This window comes from Neovison vison, chromosome X (assembly GCF_020171115.1).
Source record: "Neovison vison isolate M4711 chromosome X, ASM_NN_V1, whole genome shotgun sequence".
Lineage (NCBI taxonomy): Eukaryota > Metazoa > Chordata > Mammalia > Carnivora > Mustelidae > Neogale > Neogale vison.
The window spans coordinates 55,787,131-55,794,128 of NC_058105.1; the positions used below are offsets into that span (position 1 = coordinate 55,787,131).

Genomic DNA, 6,998 nt, shown 5'->3' on the forward strand with positions numbered 1-6,998 from the left:
CTCTTATTTGTGTGTTCTATCACATTGATTGATTTGCAAATGTTGAACCACACTCGAATCTCAGGGATAGATCCAACCTGCTCACGATGGATAATGCTTCTAATGTACTGTTGAATCCTATTAGCTAAGATCTTATTGACAATTTTGGCATCGATTTTCATCAGGGATATTGGTCTGTAATTCTTCTTTTTTGTAATTCTGCTTTTTGATGAATTCTTTGCCTAGTTTGTGGGCCAAGGTAATGCTGGTCTCATAGAATGAGTTTGGACATTTTCCTTCTGTTTCGAATCAGCTTCAGAGGAATAGGTTTATTTCTTCTTTGAACATTTGGTAGAATTCCCCATGGAATTCATCAGGCCCTGGACTCTTGTTTTTTTGGGAGATTTTTGACAACTGGTTCAATCTCGTTACTAGTTTTTGGTCTGATCCAGTTGTCAGTTTCTTCCTGTTTTAGTTTTAGAAGTTTATACATTTTCAGGAAGGCATCCATTTCTTCCAGGTTGTTTAATTTATTGGCATATAGCTGTTGATAATAATTTCTGATGATTGTTTCTATTTCCTTGGTGTTAGTCACTATCTCTTCCCTTTCATTCATAACTTTATTTGGGTCCTTTCTCTTTTCTTTTGAATAAGTCTGGCCAGTGGCTTATTGATCTTATTAATTCTTTAAAGGAACCAGCTTCTAGTTTCACTGATCTGCTCAACTGTTTTTCCAGTTTCTAATTCATTGATCTCTTAAATACTTAATTTAAAGTCTTAAAGTCTTAAATATTCTTAAAGTCTATTCTTAAAGTCTTAAATATGTGTGTGGGGAGGGCTTAATTTGTTGTAGATTCTCCAGTTCTTTAAGGTGTAAAGGGAATTTGTGTATTCAGGATTTTTCTTTTCTTTTTTCTTTTTCTTTCTTTCTTTCTTTTTTTTTTTTTTTGAGTGAGGCTTGGTTGGCTGTGTATTTCTCCCTTCGGACCACCTTTGTCATATCTCATAGCTTTTTTTGGTCTCATTGGTTTCCATGAATTGTTTAAATTCTTCTCTGATTTCCTGGTTGTTCCAAACATTCTTAAGTAGGGTGGTATTTAGCTTCTATGTGCTTGAATTTCTTCCAAACTTTTTCTTGTGATTGAGTTCTGGTTTCAAAGCTGTGTGCTCTGAGAATATGCAGGGAATAATCTCAGGCTTTTGATACCAGTTGAGACCTGATCTGTGACCTAGTATGTTGTCTGTTGTGCAAAAAGATCCATGTGCACTTGATAAGAATGAGTACTCTGTTGTTTTAGAGTGGAATGTTCTGTATATATCTATGAGGTCCATTAGGTCCAGTATGTAATTCAAAGCTGTTGTTTCTTTGTTGATTTTCTGCTTAGATGATCTGTCTGGTGCTGAGAGTGGAGTGGTGATAATAACACACTACTATCAGCTACTATTGGCATATTATCTATATGTCTCTTTATTTTGGTTAATAGTTGGCATATGTATTTGACTGCTCCCATGTCGAGGGCATAGATATTTACAACTGTTATATCCTCTTGTTGAATATATCCTTTTAACATGATGTAGTGTCCTTTGGTATCTCTAATTACAGTCTTTAGCTTAAAATCTAATTTATCTGATATGAGAATTGCTAACCCAGCTTTCATTTGAGGTCCTTTGGCATGAAAGATCATTCTCCACCCCTTCACTTTCAGTCTGGATGTATCTTTAGGTTAAAAATGAGTCTCTTCAAACCATAAGAGACTCTTAATTTCACAAAACAAACTGAGGGTTGCCAGGGGGCGGGGGGTAGGGAGAGGGTGGTGGAATTATAGACATTGGGGAGGATATGTGTTAAGGGGAGTGCTGTGAAGTCTGTAAACCTATCGATTTACAGACCTGTGCCCCTAGAGCTAATAATGCATTTTATGATTATAAGAAATTTTAAAATATTTTAAAAATGAGTCTCTTGAAGACAGCATATGGATAGGTCCTGTCTTTTTATCCAATCTGCAACCCTGTATTGTTTTGTGGGAGCATTAGGCCATTAAAGTTAAGAGTAATTATTGAAGGATACAATTTTATTGTAATCATGTTGTCTGTGAAGTTCTTGTTTCTATAGATTGTTTCTGTAAATTTCTGGTCTATATCACTCTTGGGGTCTTTATCCTTTTATTGAACCCCATCCCTAATATTTATTGCAGGACCAGCCTAGTGGCCACATAGTTTTTTCAGTTTCTGCCAGTCTTGGAAGCTCCTTTTCTCTCCATCTATTCAGAATTATAGCCTTGCTGAAAAAATATCCTTACCTACATGTTCAAAGGAAACAGTCAATAAAACAAAGAGACAACACAATGGAATGGGAGAAGATATTTGTAAAAGGCACTACAGATAAAGGACTTGTATCCAAGATCTATAAAAAACTTCTCAAACTCAATACCTAAAAACCAAATAATCAAGTCAAAAAAATGGGCAGAATATATGAACAGACACTTCTCCAAAGAAGACACACAAATGGCTAACAGACACATGGAAAAATATTCAACATCAGGGAAATTGAAATCAAAACCATTGAGATATCACTTTACACCAGTTAGAATGGCAAAAATTGACAAGACAAGAAACTACAAATGTATGAGAGGATGTGGAGAAAGGGGAACCTCTTATACTGTTGGTGGGAATGCAATTTGGTACAATCACTTTGGAAAACATTGTGAAGTTTCCTCAAAAAAAAATTAAAAATAGAGGTACCCCATGACCCAGCAATTGCACTACAGGGTATTTACCCCAAAGATACAGATGTAGTAAAAAGAAGGGCCATATGAATCCCAATGTTCATAGCAACAATGTCCACAATAGCCAAATTGTAGAAAGAGCCAAGATGCCCTTCGACAGATGAACAGATAAAGAAGATTTGGTCCTTATATGCAATGGTATATTACTCAGCCATCAGAAAGGATGAATACACGCAATATCCGTCCATGTGGCTGGAACAGGAAATTATGTTAAGTGAAATAAGTCAAGCAAAGAAAGCTAACTCTCATGTGGTTTCACTTATTGTGGAACATAAGGAATAACATGGATGACATTAGGAAGAGGAAGGGAAAAATGAAGGGGGGGAATCAGAGAGGGAGATGAACCATGAGAGACTGTGGACTCCAGGAATCAAACTGAAGGTTTTAGAGTGGAGTGGGCTGGTGGGATTGATGAGCCTGGTGGTGGGTATTAAGGAGGGCATGTATTGTATGGAGGACTGGTTGTTATAGGCAAACAATGAATCATGGAGCTCTACATAAAAAAATAATAATAATGATGTACTGTATGGTGACTAACATAACATAGTAAAATATAATAAAAATAAAAAATAAATTATAAAAATTAAAAGGAGAAAACACCTAAATAACAGGGGCATTAACTCAGCTTCATACTCAGTGACATTTAAACAGTGAGAATCTAGTGATAATCCTCAAAGCCAATACTTCCTGCTATAATATTGTCTGAAGCTTCTGTAAACAAGGTTGCTAAATGGGGTCCCTGGGTATCTCAGTCGGTTAAGCATCTTCCCTCAGTTCAGGTCATGATCTTGAGGTCATGGGATAAAGCCTCATATTGGGCTCCTTACTCAGTAGGGAGTCTGCTTCTACCTCTTCCCCTCCCCCTGCTTGTGCTCTCTCTATCTCTTGCTGTCCCTCAAATAAGTGAAATTAAAACAAAAACAAAAACAAAACAAGGTTGCTAATTGTCATTGTTTCCATGTTTCTTTTTTATTTGTTTTGGATCTGTCCTTTCATGAATAATCTACATTTTTCATATATGGGAAAGGAGCAAGGCAAGAACACTACCTGAGAAACTAATCAAATTAAAACACCACCATGCATTTTAGGATTCCCAGAAAATCATGAAAATCTGGTTTTATAGCTATACTCAATAGTGTTTGGAAAGTCGCTAGTGTAATGTTTTATTTTATGTATTCTTTTGGGTTCTAGAGTTTTCTCTAGAGATTTTTCTATACAAAGGAAAGTTAAGCACTTTCTCACTGATATTGGAGGACTAAACATCTATGGTTTAGAGGGCTTATTACATGATTATGTTTGAGAAATGTGATTTTTAGCTATAGTTTACCTAAATGATAAAAATTTGTTAGGGTACATGAGGAATAAACTTTACCCAAAAGCAGTCTGAAAATTGTCCTTGGTGCTGGGAGGTTATCTCTAGGTTCCTGAAATGTCCTGCATGCTTGGAGTATCTTTGCTTGCTTACAGCCTGTGGCCATTAGAGAGTTTATTACTGTGAGTTATGATAGGGGCTTTGGGTCATACAGTCTTAGTTCAGACCATTGGAGAAACTGATGACTAAAGATACTAAGCTTAATATTTTGAGGGGATAGAAAATAAAGATCAGCTACTTGGGTAATATATGATCAGACCCCAATAAAAACTGGACATCAGAGGCTTCTGTGAACTTCTGTGGATATCAATACTCTGTGCACATTGTCACACATTATTGACTGGGAGGAGGTAATACCATCCATACTTGATTGGGAGAGTACACCTGGAAGCTTCTCATTTAAGTGCCTCTTGGCCTCTGCTTCTATGCTTCTTCATTTGGCTGATTTTAATTTGTAAACTTTCTCTGTGATTTTAATTTGTAAACTTTCTCTGTAATAATTTATGGATGTAACAACTTACATAATTTTGTACATCTTTTCAACAAAATTTCAAACTTACAGGTGGTTTTGGGATCCCCTGGACTTACAGAAGTGAGAGAGATCTTGTGGAGGACTCTGATCCCTTTAACTGCATACATTATTTAAATGATTTCATGTTGTAACCAGGGACTGGAACTTCATTTCCATTAGACAATTTAGAAACCTGAAAAAGAGATTTTCAGAAATGTTGGCTCCACTGGGAGGTATCTTTTCCAGGCAGCTACCTGGACACCCCAGGGACTCCAGAGGCCAGGCTTTATTTCTTTAGACTGTGCCAGGCCCTCCAAAAACTTCTACCAGTACCTTGGTAGAGGATTTGGAGTCATCTCTTGATGTTTGCTTCACTTCTCTTGTGATTCACTATGTCAACGACATGAATCAGCAAGAAATTGGAAGTGGTGTTGATCAGTGTATACAGAAATATCTGGATATTGTAAACAGAATATTTTTTTCCTCAAAAAAAAAAAAAGATTATGGTTATTTGTCCAGGAACCAGAGCAAGTTATCAAAGAGGATGTCTCAGAACTAAGAAGTGAATTATAGCAGAAAGATGTTCTGGTCCAGAAGCACTTGACAAAACTGAGGCATTGGCAGCAGGTACTGGAGAACATCAACATGCATCACACAAAGCCAGCCAAAGTCCCTCAGTGCTCCTTGACCTACCTCCTGTAGGAATCTGCTAATATCATTGCACCAAGCAAAACCTGAGTCAAAGTTGACCTGAAGGTGATCTGGCATGTGAGTCAAACATTACTTCTTGTGGATATGACATTTGGAAGAACTCTTTGCCAAAGAACAATATGATTTTTGTTTGATTGTCTCACTTAAAAATTTTCCCCTATTGGTATAAGCACTATTTCTCAAATACTTTATGAAATGTCTATAGTTTTGGTAAATCAAGTAAATTTTTCTCTCTTTATCAACATTTAGATTGTTAGTGTAATTCCACTTACAGATTCCTTTTTATGTTTATTTTTTCTGTTTGCATTTTTTGTATGACTTAATCTCTTTGGGTTTCAGATTTTAGGTTAACTTGCATGATCTGAAAGAAAGAATGTATGATCTGATCTGAGAATCAGAGGATGAGGATCTTGGTTGTACACCTTTTATGACAATTACCCCTCTATGGTAGTGCAGAAAAATAGGTAAATTTGCATGTTTCAAGGTTTTAAATTATCTCAAGAAGAGGAATGTAATGCAGCAATGTTTGTAATGTTTCTGGAGCTCTCAGAATGAGGATATTTTGTAAATAGGCTGAAATGATTATAATATCCTTGTGTAGTAGTATACACCTTAGTGTAGAGTAATACAGTAGGATCCTTAGGTTGATGTCAAATATTATTAGTTAAGTTTATATTTTGTGTGTGTGTGTGTGTGTGTGTGTGTGTGTTCTGTTTGTTTTGTTTTTCACTTTTTGGAGTGAGGTATGTTATAGGAACAGAGATAGGCTAAATGTTGTTACGCTATGCAGTGATGAATCATTGTAAGTAAGGGGACAGACTTTGTTCTCAGCAGCACTGTTGAGGCATACATGCAGAGAGAGAAGTTAAATCTTGCTATGATTATCTATTTTTATTTGGAGTTTTGTTTGCTTGTGCCATTTCTGTATTTGTTATTTATTTATTTATTTACAGAATTTTCTTTTTTTTTTTTTTTTTTTTTTTTGTGGTTTTTTAAAAAGATTTTATTTATTTATTTATGTGACAGACAGAGATCACAAGTAGGCAGAGAGGCAGGCAGAGAGAGATAGAGGAGGAAGCAGGCTCCCTGCTGAGCAGAGAGCCGGATGTGGGGCTCGATCCCAGGACTCTGGGATCATGACCTGAGCTGAAGGCAGAGGCTCTAACCCACTGAGCCATCCAGGTGCCCCTTGTTTTGTGTTTTTAAGGTAATCATGAGAAACAGTATTTATTTTTCATTCCCATATTTCGTGGACAGATTTATTTTTGTACTTCTGAAGACACAGGATATTTTGCTTATTTTTCACGAGACTGTCGAGGTACAGTATCTCTGTGGGCCCGAAAGTAGAGCATTTCAATCCTGAAACTCAAACCCGTCCACTCTAAGAAAGTATCTTTCAGTATTTATTTTATTTTCTCCCATCCATTTTCTCTGTTCTCTTCTTTTGGGGCTTCTATTACATACTGCATCTTCTGGGTGGTTTCTGTATAAGTTTTTGTCTTTTTATCTGTATTCCGGAAGACTATCTCAACTTTGCTTTCCATATTTTCTATTCCTTCATGTTATTTGTGTTTAATTTACCAATTTAAATCATTCTTTTTGTTTTATGGTTATAAGTCTTGTTGAATCTTGTTGGCTA

General features: G+C 36.2%; 1 pseudogene; it reads left to right on the plus strand.

The window, feature by feature from the left end:
* Positions 1–4,862: 4,862 nt before the first annotated feature.
* On the plus strand, positions 4,863–5,386 carry LOC122896578 (annotated as a pseudogene).
* Positions 5,387–6,998: the final 1,612 nt, after the last annotated feature.